The sequence below is a fragment of the Sander vitreus genome, unplaced genomic scaffold (genome assembly GCF_031162955.1).
Source record: "Sander vitreus isolate 19-12246 unplaced genomic scaffold, sanVit1 ctg347_0, whole genome shotgun sequence".
NCBI classification, from domain to species: domain Eukaryota; kingdom Metazoa; phylum Chordata; class Actinopteri; order Perciformes; family Percidae; genus Sander; species Sander vitreus.
Window position 1 is genome coordinate 57,501 of NW_027595484.1, and position 17,994 is coordinate 75,494.

Consider the following 17,994-nt stretch of genomic DNA (forward strand, 5'->3'; position numbering starts at 1 on the left):
TGCGTGCGTCGAGCCGGCCATGTGTGTGTGTACGTGGCTACGGAGAAAGCTCTGCCTGGAGCCTCCGCAGGACTGGAAAACAAGCGGCGCCGCAGGAAACTGCCGTGACCTAACGCGACACAGAACGTGGAAGGTGTGTTGTTGTTTCTAATGAAGCTGGAGGCAGCAGAAATAAACACAGCTGGATAAACTGTTTAAACATAGCGGGTTTGTTCAGGACGCCCCCGTCTGTCGCTTTCACGTCACCTTCTCGGCCAAAATAAATGCCATCAACGCCACACTTTAGATTCGTGTTTGTCGTGACCCTCTGGAGGTCGCTCACACTTTTTACGAAAATTGGTCACTAGGGGGTACAAGTAGAAAAAGTTTAAATTTCATGAACCGCTCATCCGATTTTTACAAAATGTGTTGGGTACCATCTAGGGCCCCTCCTGAGGCCAACCCTAGACTGGGGTACTGAGGGGTCAACGTGGGCGTGGCCTATGGGACCCACGTCTAAATGTACTACTTACACTAACGTGAACAACTTTAACTTTACAGGGTAGATAGACAATGGGTCATGGACCACACCTACCAACAATTACACATGTGGACCACTAGGTGGCGCTATAATGGTTTTTCACACATTAGAAGACCTTACATCCACGTCTTCCTTGAATCAAGCTGAATCACATGATATAGGCCACGCCCATTTCCGCTTAAAGTTTTGCAATGCGCAAAACCAGCTTTTTCGAACTCGTCCTAGGCCGTGCGACGGATCAGCACGAAACCGGGTACGTAGCATCTCCAGATGGACCTGACCAAAAGTTACTCATTTTGCTACGTTAAAGAATGCGCATTTGACGACCAAACACATTTTCCTAGCTAACTACCACACACGTATCATATCATATCTCGGCCAAATTAAATGTTATCAGCAAGGAACTTGAGATCATTGTTCAACATCCCACTACGATGCTCCATACCAAATATGGCAAAGATCGGCCTTTAGGGGGCGCTATAATCAACGTAGACGAGTTTTGGCCTTTTTACTCAATGTTAATGGGATATTTGCAATGGGAATGTACCACAGACCTTGCAGCTCACACTTCTCAATGCCTCCTACCGTTAGGTTTTGGTTTTTACTTTTGCGTGCTCCCCTGGTTTTTTACAATAAATAAACTTCTTAAGCCACCTGACACAGTTTCTACAACCTTCACAGTGGACGTATTCAACTCTTTTCTCTCACTTTTTCAATCCAAAATCAACACCATCATAGGCGCCGATACTGAGCAATTAAACAGCTGATGGAGCATCTGTCATAGTGTGATTGGTTATGTCGGAGGCATCGATTCTTCATTTCCCACGAAGCACCCACGGAGGAAAACATAAATTGGCGCCTATGACGCCATTTACAACAACCTGACCACCTCCCCTGCTCCTTCAACCACCTCCCCTGCTCCTTTAACCACCTCCCCTGCTCCTTCAACCACCTCCCCTGCTCCTTCAACCACCTCCCCTGCTCCTTCAACCACCTCCCCTGCTCCTTCAACCACCTCACCTGCTCCTTCAACCACCACACCTGCTCCTTCAACCACCACACCTGCTCCTTCAACCACCTCCCCTGCTCCTTCAACCACCTCCCCTGCTCCTTCAACCACCTCCCCTGCTCCTTCAACCACCTCCCCTGCTCCCTCCTTCAACCACCTCACCTGCTCCTTCAACCACCACACCTGCTCCTTCAACCACCACATCTGCTCCTTCAACCACCTCCCCTGCTCCTTCAACCACCTACCCTGCTCCTTCAACCACCACACCTGCCTCCCCCCTCCACTCTCTCAGTCACTCTCTCATTTCTCTCTGCTGTCCCCTGCGGTCAGGGGGGTTAAGAAGATTGTTTATTGTAGAGCATTCTTAAAGGTGGTCTGTATATGCGTGGAGATGCATAACCCGGCCCGTCGGGGTTTCCTATATGTTCCTGAACACATCACATTGTACCTCACAGGGTTTCCGTAGTGTAGTGGTTATCACGTTCGCCTAACACGCGAAAGGTCCCCGGTTCGAGACCGGGCGGAAACATTGTTTGCTTTTCTATACGATAGGAAGCTCCGGTGTTTGTTTGCCTAACGCCACTGGGCGCTTCCTCTCTTCAGTCTCTCTCTATCTCTCTCCACCATATAACGCTACGTGCTTTGTTCTGACGCCACTGGGCGTTCCCTCTCTTCAGTCTCTCTCTATCTCTCTCCACCGTGCTTTCGGGCCGTTGTAGAGGCTCTGCTCCGTCTAAAACTCTGCCATTTCGTAAAGCTGTGTGTGTGTATGTGACAGAGACGTTACTGTTCGTTACTGTATCTGTCTATCATCGTATAAAGCCCACCCTCACAATTTGATTGGTCCAAACAGCTCCTCAACGGATCAAGTCCAGACCGAACTTCCCGACCTTGAATGTTGTGGGCGGGGCTAAGTTCGGCTGGCATCCAGTCTAGATGCATACCGCTCAAAACCAACATTAAAAATGTAGTAATCTCCCTCAGCGTTTAGTTTGGTTGCTAAACTGTGTTAAGTGAGCGGTGATGTTAAAGTCATCTGTTTCAGGTAACGGCACACTAGGGTACCGTCTATTTGCTGGATTGTTCTGAGGTAACCGTAGGTGGCTAACGTTAGCAGATAAGCCCGTAAACAGTTCATATTTCTGCACAATGACATATAAAGCAAACTTGCTAATAAAGGAACTACACGCTGTTTTCAGGTAACGTTACTATTGACGTTCAAACAGGTCTGTGAGTATGTTTTGAGAAATATCTTTATACTGCAAGGCTATATATATTAGGGGTCCAAGCCCGAGTCTGCAAGAACCGGCAATAGCAAAGCTACGCCGTTCTTACAGCAGGGCTGTGGACCCCTATTGTTTTTCTACTGATTATTCATCATCATCATTATTCTTCTCCGCCTAAAACTCAGACTACAGCCTAAACCGTACATGGTGGGGGGTTGCCGTTTTCAGGACTGAAAGGTCTGAAACTCTGCAAGGACCTCAGGCGCAACAATTGACCCACTTCCATCACTAGGTGGCGCAATAGCAGAAAAAACGCGTTTGGCCCTATAACTCCCACACTGTACACCATACATTCAAAAACCATACATCCACGCGTTCCCTGGATCCAACTGAATCACGTGATACAGGCCACGCCCATTTCCGCCTAGACTTTTTATGCGTGAAAAATCGTGATTTATCAAAAGCCTACTTTTTCGATCTCCTCCTAGACCGGTGTAGACCGATCGGCACGAAATTTGGCAGGTAGCATTTTGAGGGGGCCTGACAAAAAGTTAATAGAAAGTATTTTGATAGGATAATAATTGCGCATATTATTAACCACCTCCCCTGCTCCTTCAACCACCACACCTGCTCCTTCAACCACCACCCCTGCTCCTTCAACCACCACACCTGCTCCTTCAACCACCACACCTGCTCCTTCAACCACCTCCCCTGCTCCTTCAACCACCTCCCCTGCTTCAACCACCACACCTGCTCCTTCAACCACCACACCTGCTCCTTCAACCACCACCCCTGCTCCTTCAACCACCTCCGCTGCTCCTTCAACCACCACCCCTGCTCCTTCAACCACCACATCTGCTCCTTCAACCACCACACCTGCTCCTTCAACCACCACCCCTGCTCCTTCAACCACCACACCTGCTCCTTCAACCACCTCCCCTGCTCCTTCAACCACCACACCTGCTCCTTCAACCACCACACCTGCTCCTTCAACCACCACACCTGCTCTTTCAACCACCTCCCCTGCTCCTTCAACCACCTCCCGTGCTCCTTCAACCACCTCCCCTGCTCTTTCAACCACCTCCCCTGCTCCTTCAACCACCACATCTGCTCCTTCAACCACCACATCTGCTCCTTCAACCACCACACCTGCTCCTTCAACCACCTCCCCTGCTCCTTCAACCACCTCCCCTGCTCCTTCAACCACCACATCTGCTCCTTCAACCACCACCCCTGCTCCTTCAACCACCTCCCCTGCTCCTTCAACCACCACACCTGCTCCTTCAACCACCTCCCCTGCTCCTTCAACCACCACACCTGCTCCTTCAACCACCACACCTGCTCCTTCAACCACCTCCCCTGCTCCTTCAACCACCACACCTGCTCCTTCAACCACCACACCTGCCTCCCCCCTCCAGGTTAGCTGGCTAGTTTACTACATGTTCATTTCACAGGGTTTCCGTAGTGTAGTGGTTATCACGTTCGCCTCACACGCGAAAGGTCCCCGGTTCGAAACCTGGCGGAAACAATGTTTTGTACACAGGAAGTGGTGTACAATTTGTCGAACTCTTGTGTGCAGAGTAATCCTCTAACTCCTGAGACCTTAAATTGCGAAGTATTTTTTGATAGCTCGAACGATGATGTATATATAAAAATGTTGAAACAGCGGTACTGTCCCATGGACACCTATGTAATGAATACTACAAGGTGTACGGATAACTAAGTCATAAAAGGTCATGGTATAGTATGTTGAAAAAGTCATAAAAAGTCATAGTATAATATGTTGAAAAAGTCATAGTATAGTATGTCGAAAAAGTCATAAAAAGTCATAGTATAGTATGTCGAAAAAGTCATAAAAAGTCATAGTATAATATGTTGAAAAAGTCATAGTATAGTATGTCGAAAAATGTCTTAAAAAGTCGTAGTATAATATGTCGAAAAAGTCATAAAAAATCATAGTATAGTATGTTGATAAAAAGTCATAGTATAGTATGTCGAAAAAGTCATAAAAAGTCATAGTATGTTGAAAAAGTCATAAAAAGTCATAGTATAGTATGTTGAAAAAAGTCATAAAAAGTCATAGTATAATATGTTGAAAAAAGTCATAGTATAGTATTATGAAAAAAACTAGTAAAAAGTCATAGTATAGTATGTCGAAAAAAAAGTGATAAAAACTCATAGTATAGTATGTCGAAAAAAGTCATAAAAAGTCATAGTATAGTATGTCGAAAAAGTCATAAAAAGTCATAGTATAGTATAGTGTTTAAAAAGTCATAAAAAGTCATAGTATAGTATGTTGAAAAAAGTCATAAAAAGTCATAGTATAGTATGTCGAAAAAGTCATAGTATAGTATGTCGAAAAAGTCTTAAAAAGTCATAGTATAGTATGTTGAAAAAAGTCATAAAAAGTCATAGTATAGTATGTTGAAAAAAGTCTTAAAAAGTCATAGTATAGTATGTCAAAAAAGTCATGAAAAGTCATAGTATAGTATGTCGAAAAAGTCTTAAAAAGTCATATAAAGTCATAGTATAGTATAGTATGTTGTAAAAAGTCATAAAAAGTCATAGTATAGTATGTCGAAAAAGTCTTAAAAAGTCATAGTATAGTATGTCGAAAAAGTCTTAAAAAGTCATAAAAAGTCATAGTATAGTATGTTGAAAAATATGTCTTAAAAAGTCATAGTATAATATGTTGAAAAAGTCTGGAAAAGTCATAAAAAGTCATTGTATAGTATGTCGAAAAAAGTGATAAAAAGTCATAGTATAGTATGTCGAAAAAGTCATAAAAAGTCATTGTATAATATGTCGAAAAAGTCATAAAAAGTCATAGTATAGTATTGGATTGGATGGCCCTGAGATTGGATGGCCCTGAGAAGGGGTCACCCGGGCATACACCTTCTCCAGATCCACAAAACACATGTAGACCGGTTGGACATACTCCCAGGCTCCCTCCAGGATCCTTGCGAGAGTAAAGATCTGGTCCGTTGTTCCACGACCAGGACGGAATCCGCATTGTTCCTCTTCAACCTGAGGTTCGACTATCGACCGAACCCTCCTTTCCAGCACCTTGGAGTAGACTTTACCGGGGAGGCTGAGAAGTGTGTACCCCTGTAATTGGCACACACCCTCTGGTCCCCCTTTTAAAAAAGGGGAACCACCACCCCGGTCTGCCACTCCTTAGGCACCGTCCCAGACTTCCACGCAATGTTGAAGAGGCGTGTCAACCAAGACAACCCCTCCACACCCAGAGCCTTAAGCATTTCTGGACGGATCTCATCAATCCCTGGAGCTTTGCCACATCATCCTCCAGCTCTGCCTCTACCATAGAGGGCGTATTAGTTGGATTTAGGAGTTCCTCAAAGTGCTCCTTCCACCGCCCTATTACCTCCTCAGTTGAGGTCAACAGCGTCCCTTCCTTACTGTACACAGCTTGGATGGTTCCCCGCTTCCCCCTCCTGAGGTGGCGAACGGTTTTCCAGAAGCACCTTGGTGCCGACCGAAAATCCTTCTCCATGTCTTCTCCGAACTTCTCCCACACCCGCTGCTTTGCCTCTTTCATGGCAGAGGCTGCAGCCCTTTGGGCCCTTCGGTACCTTGCAACTGCCTGCAGAGTCCTCTGGGATAACATATCCCGGAAACACTCCTTCTTCAGTCGGACGGCTTCCCTGACCACCGGTGTCCAGCACGGTGTTCGTGGGTTACCGCCCCTTGAGGCACCTAAGACCCTAAGACCACAGGTCCTCGCCGCAGCATCAGCAATGGAAACTTTGAACATTGTCCACTCGGGTTTAATGCCCCCAGCCTCCACAGGGATGCACGAAAAGCTCTGCCGGAGGTGTGAGTTGAAAGTCTGTCGGACAGGGGCCTCCTCCAGACGTTCCCAATTTACCCGCACTACCCTGTTTGGGCTTACCAGGTCTGTCCAGAGTCTTTCCCCACCCCTTGTAAAGCACTTTGAGTTGCCTTGTTGCTGAAAGGTGCTGTAGAAATAAAGTTGCCTTGCCAGTGGTTTCTGTGCCTCATTCACCGGGGCACAGAAATCACTGTTGTGCCTGGTTGTCTCAGAGGAAGCGTAACGTCAACAGCACCGCGACTGCTTTCGGCTCTCCATTAATATAATATCGCAGCAAACGCTGTCTGCGTGGAGTTTTGAAAAACTGTAACCAAACTTGAAACCACTTTATCGGCATTTCCGTGACTCAATGTGACTTCAAAAAAACTGCAGAGCCGATGTAGTTTACTCCGTCCGCAGCTATGCGTGTGTGTGCGAGAGTGTGTGTTTGTTTCAGAGCTCCGCTCTCTGTCAATTTTCAGAGAGGACAGATAAGCTTGAGCTTCCGCGCATTCAGGTACCAAAATGTCAACGTTTAATGTGTAAAAAAGGGTGCAAGTTTACTGGAGAACTGAAGAACTGTAGCATCGTGGGGGATTAGCTCAAATGGTAGAGCGCTCGCTTAGCATGCGAGAGGTAGCGGGATCGATGCCCGCATCCTCCAAAACATTTCTTCTTCAATTGAAGACGGATGACAGAGCTTTCACTGTGGCCTGATGTTTACGCTTCTGCTCTGGTGTGTAAGTAGTACCAGCGTGTGTGTTTGTGTGTGTGTTAGCACAAGGGGTAGGAGAGAGTGACGGTGATGAGCTTCAGAGTGAGTAGTGACTCTAGAGCAGCCAACGTCAACTGGCGGCCCGCGGGCCATATCCGGCCCGCCAAAGCTTGTGTTCGGGCCCGCAGAATAATCATGAATTCAGAAAATGTCAAGAGGAAAAATGTGTTCTGTTATTTAGCATTAGAGCACAAACCCAGCCCCCTGTATTTACATCTCTATTCACATGCCGGGATTCTGTACAGCGATGCTCTCGCTCCACACACACAGCTCAGCTGAGATGTGTGTGCGTTAAAACACGCAGTACCTGACTGGGAACGATAAAGAGAGAGATGTACTGGACTTTCAAAGAGTTTTATGTTTTCATTTTTTGCTTTGTTAGCCACTGACAATGTTTGGCTCCACTAAATTGAAAATAAAGTGATGCGAGGGTGAGGCTAGTTTCCTAAAAGTTCCTGAACGCATCCCATTGAAGCTCACAGGGTTTCCGTAGTGTAGTGGTTATCACGTTCGCCTAACACGCGAAAGGTCCCCGGTTCGAGACCGGGCGGAAACATGGTTTGATTTTCCATACGATAGGAAGCTTCGGTGTTTGTTTGGTAAGTGCTCAAATTTATCTTCTGTTCGCATTAAATGCTTATGTAGCCCGCTGGCCTGAAAGCTAACGTTAGCCTTCCCTCGGTAGAGGGAAAGAAAAGAAAAGGTAAAGGAGAATTCCAGTCGATTTCAATCTGTAGCTCTGTTGTTTGTAAAATTGGAGAGCTGTCAGTAGCGAGACAAACAAAAACAATCGGTGCTGCCTACACCATGTTATCCTCCTGCTAGCGTTGGCACCCAGGAGGCCTAAAACAGGGCAAGTTTCAAATGTGCTTTTAACCTCTTAACATGTTCAAAATGTCATTACAAGTGCCTACCCATGTGAAGTGATTCCTTCTGAGTGAACACAGTGAATATGACTGCAGGAGATGTGAAAGAAACGCATAAAAGTTGAACGAGTAGTAACGAGTGCTTAGGGACCGTCTACAAACTACAACACCGAGAAGAGAGACAACAGAGCTACGTGTTGAAATCGACCGGAATTCTCCTTTAATCTATCTGCCGACAAACGTGATTCTGCAGCTTTCAGACTGAGAAGTTTTGTACGAGACACATGCAGAAGCACCTTGGTACCGACCGAAAGTCCTTCTCCATGTCTTCTCCGAACTTCTCCCACACCCGCTGCTTTGCCTCTTTCACGGCAGAGGCTGCAGCCCTGCCGTTGAAAAGTCCCCGGTTTGAGACCGGGTGGAAACATTGTTTGCTTTTCCCTACGATTACACTTACGACAATTACGCTTCTGCGCTGGTGTGTAAGTAGTGCCGGCGTGTGTGTTTGTGTGTGTGTGTTAGCGCAAGGGGGAGAAGTGATAGAGTGACGGTGATGCAGACCGCAAGGACTGTGATTGGTCAGTTAATACATCATTTCCGGCGTGTAGCTTTTCCGGTTTTCCCATCCCTCTATAACGCCATTGTTTTGCCCGGAGTTGTTTGTTTCGTAAAAATGATGGATCAAGTTGAGGAGCGTCTTATAGAAGAAGTAAGAAAGTACGACGATCTTTATAACTCGTCTTCGGCACACTACAAAGATTGCCAGATGGCAAACAATTCATGGAGGGAAATTTCCCAAAATGTTGGACTGGACATCACGGAGTGCATGAAGCGGTGGAAAAGCCTGCGGGACAAATTTGTTCGTCTCCGCAAAAAGCTGGCGCCAAGAAGCGGTGATCCAGGTGGCAAAAAGGTGCCTGCTTTATACCATTTTCTGTCCTGGCTGGCACCCCATGTCAAGCACCGGGACACGGAGTCGAATTTCGAATCTAAGGTAAATATAAGTTCATTGTTTACCTCTGTTTATGTGGGCTACTAAGCTAGCTACCAATGCTATCAGGTTGTCCATATACGTGTTGCCAAGGTACATAGTACATAGTCTGTAAATGTTGTTGTGATATGCTGTTTTCATAGCGCTGCTATTTCCATATCTTATAACAGACTTCTGGTCGCAAATCACACTGCATAGACCACAAATGTAATTACTCCACTTTCAATGCTGCCAGAGTCACCTGTGTCCCGAGTGGGGTTGAAACGGAAGAGGAACCCGGATGACTGGCTGGTAAGGCAGATGGCTCAGCTAGATGAACGCCGGATGGACCTCCAAGAGAAGCTGCAGGACACCGGCGACGAGTGTAGCAGATTTACTACGGAGGGTGCCAGAGGGCCGAAGGTCTGATGTCATGTTCAATGTGTACAAGATGCTGTATGACAGTAGACAGCAGCATGACTGAACATTTGCACCCTTCTACTGATTCAGTGCACTTTTGTAAATAGTTACAATTTCCATATGTTGTATATTACAGTAAAGTTGTGTGTTGTTTTTTTATATTTCTTGTACTTAAACCGTTGCCCTTTGTTTTTGGCACTTTACTTATTTTTACATTAATAAATCCAAGTTTGTTTTGAAATAAGTTTGTTTATTTACAATTAAACATTCATGGTTACATTATGGTATCATAATCAGAAATTGTGTAATTAAGTAGCTTGGCAGCAAATTGTTGTTTTATTGCAGTTGCAAATATATAACTAAAATAGAATATAGTTGCGTCTTCGGGAACCATCACCTTATCGTGGTGGAGAGGTCTGTGTGTCCCTATGAACCTGAGGGCTGTGTTGTCTGGAGCCCGGTGCTCCTGGTAGGTTCTCCCATGGCAAAGTGGTCTCAGGTGAGGGGCCAGACAAAGAATGGTTCAAAATCCCTATGATTCAACGAGGAAGAGGTAGGCTGTAGCCACGCCCCACGAACCAACTGAGGTCTGAAACAACATAAACCAGGCTTAAATACTGTGTGTGTGTCAGGTCTACATCATTTACATGTCACTTTAGAGGTGTTTTTCCATCATGTATTTCTTCGAAATATGTCGCCATTTTCATACATGGCAGTTTCCGTAGTGTAGTGGTTATCACGTTCGCCTCACACGCGAAAGGTCCCCGGTTCGAAACCGGGCGGAAACAATGTTTTGTACACAGGAAGTGGTGTACAATTTGTCGAACTCTTGTGTGCAGAGTAATCCTCTAACTCCTGAGACCTTAAATTGCGAAGTAGTTTTTGATAGCTCGAACGATGATGTATATATTAAAATGTTGAAACAGCGCTACTGTCCCATGGACACCTATGTAATGAATACTACAAGGTGTACGGATAACTAAGTTATATTATGTTGAAAAAGTCATAAAAAGTCATAGTATAATATGTTGAAAAAGTCATAGTATAGTATGTTGAAAAAAGTGATAAAAAGTCATAGTATAGTATGTTGAAAAAGTCTTAAAAAGTCATAGTATAGTATGTTGAAAAAAGTCATGGTATAGTATGTTGAAAAATGTCTTAAAAAGTCATAGTATGTTGAAAAAGTCATAAAAAAGTCATAGTATAGTATGTCGAAAAAGTCATAAAAAGTCATAGTATAATAAGTTGAAAAAGTCATAAAAAGTCATATGTTGAAAAAGTCATAAAAAGTCATAGTATAGTATGTCGAAAAAGTCATAAAAAGTCATAGTATAATATGTCGAAAAAGTCATAAAAAGTCATAGTATAGTATGTTGAAAAAGTCTTAAAAAGTCATAGTATAGTATGTTGAAAAAAGTCTTAAAAAGTCATATAGTATGTCGAAAAAAGTGATAAAAAGTCATAGTATAGTATGTTGAAAAAAGTCTTAAAAAGTCATAAAGTCATAGTATAGTATGTTGAAAAATGTCTTAAAAAGTCATAGTAAATATATCGAAAAAGTCATAAAAAATCATAGTATAGTATGTCGAAAAAAGTGATAAAAAGTCATAGTATAGTATGTCGAAAAAGTCATAAAAAGTCATAGTATAGTATGTTGAAAAAAAGTCTTAAAAAGTCATAAAAAGTCATAGTATAGTATGTTGAAAAAGTCATAAAAAGTCATAGTATAGTATGTCGAAAAAAGTCATAAAAAGTCATATAGTATGTTGAAAAAGTCATAAAAAGTCATAGTATAGTGTGTTGAAAAATGTCTTAAAAAGTCATAGTATAATATGTCGAAAAAGTCATAGTATAGTATGTTGAAAAAAAGTCATAGTATAGTATGTTGAAAAAAGTCTTAAAAAGTCATAGTATAGTATGTTGAAAAAGTCTTAAAAAGTCATAGTAAATATCGAAAAAGTCATAAAAAGTCATAGTATAGTATGTTGAAAAAGTCTGGAAAAAGTCATTGTATAATATGTCGAAAAAAGTGATAAAAAGTCATAGTATAGTATGTCGAAAAAGTCTTAAAAAGTCATAAAAAGTCATAGTATAGTATGTCGAAAAAGTCTTAAAAAGTCATAGTATATGTTGAAAAAAGTCTTAAAAAGTCATAGTATAGTATGTCGAAAAAGTCATAAAAAGTCATAGTATGTCGAAAAAGTCATAGTATAGTATGTTGAAAAAAGTGATAAAAAGTCATAGTATAGTATGTCGAAAAAAGTCTTAAAAACGTCATAGTATAGTATGTCGAAAAAGTGATAAAATGTCATAGTATAGTATGTCGATAAAGTCATAAAAAGTCAAAGTATGTTGAAAAAGTCATAAAATGTCATAGTATAGTATGTTGAAAAAAAGTCATAAAAATTCATAGTATAGTATGTTGAAAAAAGTCATAAAAAGTCATAGTATAGTATGTTGAAAAAGTCATAAAAAGTCATAGTATACTATGTTGAAAAAATGTCATAGTATAGTATGTTGAAAAAAGTCATAAAAATTCATAGTATAGTATGTTTAAAAAGTCATAGTATAATAAGTTGAAAAAAGTCATAGTATAGTATGTTGAAAAAGTCATAAAAAGTCATAGTATAATATGTTGAAAAAAGTCATAAAAATGTCATAGTATAGTATGTTGAAAAAAGTCATAAAAATTCATAGTATAGTATGTTGAAAAAGTCATAAAAAGTCATAGTATAATAAGTTGAAAAAGTCATAAAAAGTTAAGTCATAAAAAGTCATAGTATAATATTTTGAAAAAGTCATAAAAAGTTATAGTATAGTATGTCGAAAAAGTCATAAAAAGTCATAGTATATGTTGAAAAAGTCTTAAAAAGTCATAGTATAGTGTGTTGAAAAATGTCTTAAAAAGTCATAGTATAATATGTCGAAAAAGTCATAAAAAGTCATAAAAAGTCATAGTATAGTATGTTGAAAAAGTCATAGTATAGTATGTCGAAAAAGTCATAAAAAGTCATAGTATAGCATGTTGAAAAAGTCTTAAAAAGTCATAGTATAGTATGTCGAAAAAGTCATAAAAAGTCATAGTATAGTATGTTGAAAAAGTCTTAAAAAGTAATAAAAAGTCTAGTATAGCGCGTCGAAAAAGTCATAGTATAGTATGTTGAAAAAGTCTTAAAAAGTCATAGTATAGTATGTCGAAAAAGTCATAAAAAGTCATAGTATAGTATGTTGAAAAAGTCTTAAAAAGTCATAAAAAGTCATAGTATAGTATGTCGAAAAAGTCATAAAAAGTCATAGTATAGTATGTTGAAAAAGTCTTAAAAAGTCATAGTATAGTATGTCGAAAAAGTCATAGTATAGTATGTTGAAAAAGTCATAAAAAGTCATAGTATAATATGTCGAAAAAGTCATAGTATAGTATGTTGAAAAAGTCTTAAAAAGTCATAGTATAGTATGTCGAAAAAGTCATAGTATATTTTGTCGAAAAAGTCTTAAAAAGTCATAAAAAGTCATAGTATAGTATGTCGAAAAAGTCATAAAAAGTCATAGTATAATATGTCGAAAAAGTCATAGTATAGTATGTTGAAAAAAGTCTTAGTATAGTATGTTGAAAAAAGTCTTAAAAAGTCATAGTATAGTATGTCGAAAAAGTCATAGTATATTTTGTCGAAAAAGTCTTAAAAAGTCATAAAAAGTCATAGTATAGTATGTCGAAAAAGTCATAAAAAGTCATAGTATAATATGTCGAAAAAGTTCTTAAAATGTCATAGTATAGTATGTTGAAAAAAGTCTTAAAACGTCATAGAATAGTATGTCGAAAAAGTCTTAAAAAGTCATAATATAGTATGTTGAAAAAGTCTTAAAAAGTCATAGTATAGTATGTCGACAAAGTCATAAAAAGTCATAGTATAATATGTTGAAAAAAGTCTTAAAAAGTCATAGTATAGTATGTCAAAAAAGTCATGAAAAGTCATAGTATAGTATGTCGAAAAAGTCATAAAAAGTCATAGTATAGTATGTCGAAAAAGTCATAAAAATTCATAGTATAGTATGTCGAAAAAGTCATAAAAAGTCATAGTATAATATGTCGAAAAAGTCATAGTATAGTATGTTGAAAAAAGTCTTAGTATAGTATGTTGAAAAAAGTCTTAAAAAGTCATAGTATAGTATGTCAAAAAAGTCATAAAAAGTCATAGTATAGTATGTCGAAAAAGTCTTAAAAAGTCATAAAAAGTCATAGTATAGTATGTCGAAAAAGTCATAAAAATTCATAGTATAGTATGTCGAAAAAGTCATAAAAATTCATAGTATAGTATGTCGAAAAAGTCATAAAAAGTCATAGTATAATATGTCGAAAAAGTCATAGTATAGTATGTTGAAAAAAGTCTTAGTATAGTATGTTGAAAAAAGTCTTAAAAAGTCATAGTATAGTATGTCGAAAAAATCATAGTATATTTTGTCGAAAAAGTCTTAAAAAGTCATAAAAAGTCATAGTATAGTATGTCGAAAAAGTCATAAAAAGTCATAGTATAGTATGTCGAAAAAGTCATAAAAAGTCATAGTATAGTATGTCGAAAAAGTCATAAAAAGTCATAGTATAATATATTGAAAAAGTCATAGTATAGTATGTTGAAAAAAGTCTTAAAAAGTCATAGTATAGTATGTCGAAAAAGTCTTAAAAAGTCATAGTATAGTATGTTTAAAAAGTCTTAAAAAGTCATAGTATAGTATGTTGAAAAAAGTCTTAAAAAGTCATAGTATATTATGTCGAAAAAGTCATAAAAAGTCATAGTATAGTATGTTGAAAAAGTGATAGTATAATATGTAAAAAAGTCTTAAAAAGTCATAGTATAGTATGTCGAAAAAAGTGATAAAAAGTCATAGTATAGTATGTTGAAAAAAGTCTTGAAAAGTCATAGTATAGTATGTCGAAAAAGTCATAGTACATTTTGTCGAAAAAAAGTCTTAAAAAGTCATAGTACATTTTGTCGAAAAATTCTTAAAAAGTCATAGTATAGTATGTCGAAAAAGTCTTAAAAAGTCATAAAAAGTCATAGTATAGTATGTTGAAAAAAGTCTTAGTATAGTATGTTGAAAAAGTCATAGTATAGTATGTTGAAAAAAGTCTTAAAAAGTCATAGTATAGTATGTCGAAAAAGTCATAAAAAGTCATAGTATAGTATGTTGAAAAAAGTCTTAAAAAGTCATAGTATAGTATGTTGAAAAAAGTCTTAAAAAGTCATAGTATAGTATGTCGAAAAAAGTCTTAAAAAGTCATAGTATAGTATGTCGAAAAAAGTGATAAAAAGTCATATTATAGTATGTTGAAAAAAGTCTTAAAAAGTCATAGTATAGTATGTCGAAAAAATCATAAAAAGTCATAGTATAGTATGTCGAAAAAAGTGATAAAAAGTCATAGTATAGTATGTTCAAAAAAGTGATAAAAACTCATAGTCTAGTATGTCGAAAAAGTCATAAAAAGTATAGTATGTTGAAAAAGTCATAAAAAGTCATAGTATAGTATGTCGAGTCCTTAAAAGATCATAGTATAGTATGTCGAAAAAGTCATAGTATAGCTATGTTGAGAGTCTAGAGTCCTTGAAGTATAGTATGTCGAAAAAGTCATTAATCCCATTTGCCGAGATTCTTAAAGTCATAGTATCAGTATGTCGAGTCATAAACGTCATAGTACAGTATGCCGAAAAAGTCTTAAAAAGTCATAAAAAGTCATAGTATAGTATGTCAGAAAAAGAATCATAGTCATAGTATGATCGATGAAATCGAATCAAATCATGCACCTGCTGTGCCGATCCCACCAGTCTCAGCTCCATTGTCCCCTCACTGTCGAACAAGACCCCAAGGTACTTGAACGCTTCACTTGGGATGTATGTTGAAAAGTCTTAAAAGTCGTAAAAAGTCATAGTATAGTATGTCGAAAAAGTCATAAAAAGTCATAGTATAGTATGTTGAAAAAGTCTATAAAAAGTCATAGTATAGTATGTCGATAAAAAGTCATAGTATAGTATGTCGAAAAGTCTTAAAAAGTCATAAAAAGTCATAGTATAGTATGTCGAAAAAGTCATAAAAAGTCATAGTATAATATGTCGAAAAAAGTCATAAAAAGTCATAGTATAGTATGTTGAAAAAAGTCATAAAAAGTCATAGTATAGTTGAAAAAAGTCTTAGTATAGTATGTTGAAAAAAGTCATAGTATAGTATGTTGAAAAAGTCATAAAAAGTCATAGTATAGTATGTCCATCCATCCATCCATCCATCTTCATCCGCTTATCCGGGGTCGGGTCGCGGGGGTAGCAGCTCCAGCAGGGGACCCCAAACTTCCCTTTCCCGGGCCACATTAACCAGCTCCGACTGGGGATCCCGAGGCGTTCCCAGGCCAGGTTAGAGATATAATCCCTCCACCTAGTCCTGGGTCTCCCCGAGGCCTCCTCCCAGCTGGACGTGCCTGAACACCTCCTAGGGAGGCGCTCAGGGGGCATCCTTACCAGATGCCCGAACCACCTCAACTGGCTCCTTTCGATGCAAAGGAGCAGCGGCTCTACTCCGAGCTCCTCACGGATAACTGAGCTTCTCACCCTATCTCTAAGGGAGACGCCAGCTACCCTCCTGAGGAAACCCATTTCGGCTGCTTGTACCCTGGATCTTGTTCTTTCGGTCATGACCCAGCCTTCATGACCATAGGTGAGGGTAGGAACAAAAACTGACCGGTAGATTGAGAGCTTTGCCTTCTGGCTCAGCTCTCTTTTCGTCACAACGGTGCGATAAATTGAATGTAATACCGCACCTGCTGTGCCGATTCTCCGACCAATCTCCCGCTCCATTGTCCCCTCACTCGCGAACAAGACCCCAAGGTACTTGAACTCCTTCACTTGGGGTTGTATGTTGAAAAAGTCTTAAAAAGTCTTATAAAGTCATAGTATATTTTGTCGAAAAAAGTGATAAAAAGTCATAGTATAGTATGTTGAAAAAAGTCTTAAAAAGTCATAGTATAGTATGTCAAAAAAGTCATAAACATTCATAATATAGTATGTCGAAAAAGTCTTAAAAAGTCATAAAAAGTCATAGTATAGTATGTCGAAAAAGTCATAAAAAGTCATAGTATAGTATGTTGAAAAATGTCTTAAAAAGTCATAGTATAGTATGTTGAAAAAAGTCAAAGTATAGCATGTTGAAAAAAGTCTTAGTATAGTATGTTGAAAAAAGTCATAGTATAGTATGTTGAAAAAGTCATAGTATAGTATGTCCATCCATCCATCCATCCATCTTCATCCGCTTATCCGGGGTCGGGTCGCGGGGGTAGCAGCTCCAGCAGGGGACCCCAAACTTCCCTTTCCCGAGCCACATTAACCAGCTCTGACTGGGGGATCCCGAGGCGTTCCCAGGCCAGGTTAGAGATATAATCCCTCCACCTAGTCCTGGGTCTCCCCCGAGGCCTCCTCCCAGCTGGACGTGCCTGGAACACCTCCCTAGGGAGGCGCCCAGTGGGCATCCTTACCAGATGCCCGAACCACCTCAACTGGCTCCTTTCGACGCAAAGGAGCAGCGTCTCTACTCCGAGCTCCTCACGGATAACTGAGCTTCTCACCCTATCTCTAAGGGAGACGCCAGCTACCCTCCTGAGGAAACCCATTTCGGCCGCTTGTACCCTGGATCTTGTTCTTTCGGTCATGACCCAGCCTTCATGACCATAGGTGAGGGTAGGAACAAAAACTGACCGATAGATTGAGAGCTTTGCCTTCTGCTCAGCTTTTTCACAACGTGCGATAAATTGAATGTAATACCGCACCTGCTGTGCCGATTCTCCGACCAATCTCCCGCTCCATTGTCCCTCACTCGCGAACAAGACCCCAAGGTACTTGAACTCCTTCACTTGGGGTAAGGACTCATTCCCCTACCTGGAGAAGGCACTCCATCGGTTTCCTGCTGAGAACCATGGCCTCCGATTTAGAGGTGCTGATCCTCATCCCAGCCGCTTCACACTCGGGCTGCGAACCGATCCAGTGAGTGCTGAAGGTCACAGGCCGATGATGCCATCAGGACCACATCATCTGCAAAAGCAGCGATGAGATCCCCAGCCCACCGAACTGCAACCCCTCTCCACCCCCGACTACGCCTCGATATCCTGTCCATAAATACTACAAACAGGATTGGTGACAAAGCGCAGCCCTGGCGGAGGCCAACTCTCACCTGAAACGAGTCCGACTTACTGCCGAGAACCCGGACACAGCTCTCGCTGGTCGTACAGAGATTGGATGGCCCTGAGAAGGGACCCCTCACCCCGCACTCCCGCAGCACCTCCCACAGTATCTCCCGGGGCACCCGGTCATACGCCTTCTCCAGATCCACAAAACACATGTA

At 40.4% G+C, this 17,994-nt stretch overlaps 5 non-coding genes across 5 annotated transcripts; all 5 read left to right on the top strand.

Moving 5' to 3' along the window:
• Nucleotides 1–1,985: 1,985 nt before the first annotated feature.
• trnav-aac (transfer RNA valine (anticodon AAC)) lies at nt 1,986–2,058 on the top strand. The gene has a single exon. It is a non-coding gene; the product is annotated as a tRNA-Val (tRNA).
• Nucleotides 2,059–4,210: 2,152 nt separating this feature from the next.
• On the top strand, nt 4,211–4,283 carry trnav-cac (transfer RNA valine (anticodon CAC)). The gene has a single exon. It is a non-coding gene; the product is annotated as a tRNA-Val (tRNA).
• Nucleotides 4,284–7,178: 2,895 nt separating this feature from the next.
• Nucleotides 7,179–7,251, top strand: trnaa-agc (transfer RNA alanine (anticodon AGC)). Its single transcript has one exon. It is a non-coding gene; the product is annotated as a tRNA-Ala (tRNA).
• A 594-nt stretch (nt 7,252–7,845) lies between these two features.
• On the top strand, nt 7,846–7,918 carry trnav-aac (transfer RNA valine (anticodon AAC)). Its single transcript has one exon. It is a non-coding gene; the product is annotated as a tRNA-Val (tRNA).
• A 2,415-nt stretch (nt 7,919–10,333) lies between these two features.
• Nucleotides 10,334–10,406, top strand: trnav-cac (transfer RNA valine (anticodon CAC)). Its single transcript has one exon. It is a non-coding gene; the product is annotated as a tRNA-Val (tRNA).
• The last annotated feature ends 7,588 nt before the right edge of the window (nt 10,407–17,994 follow it).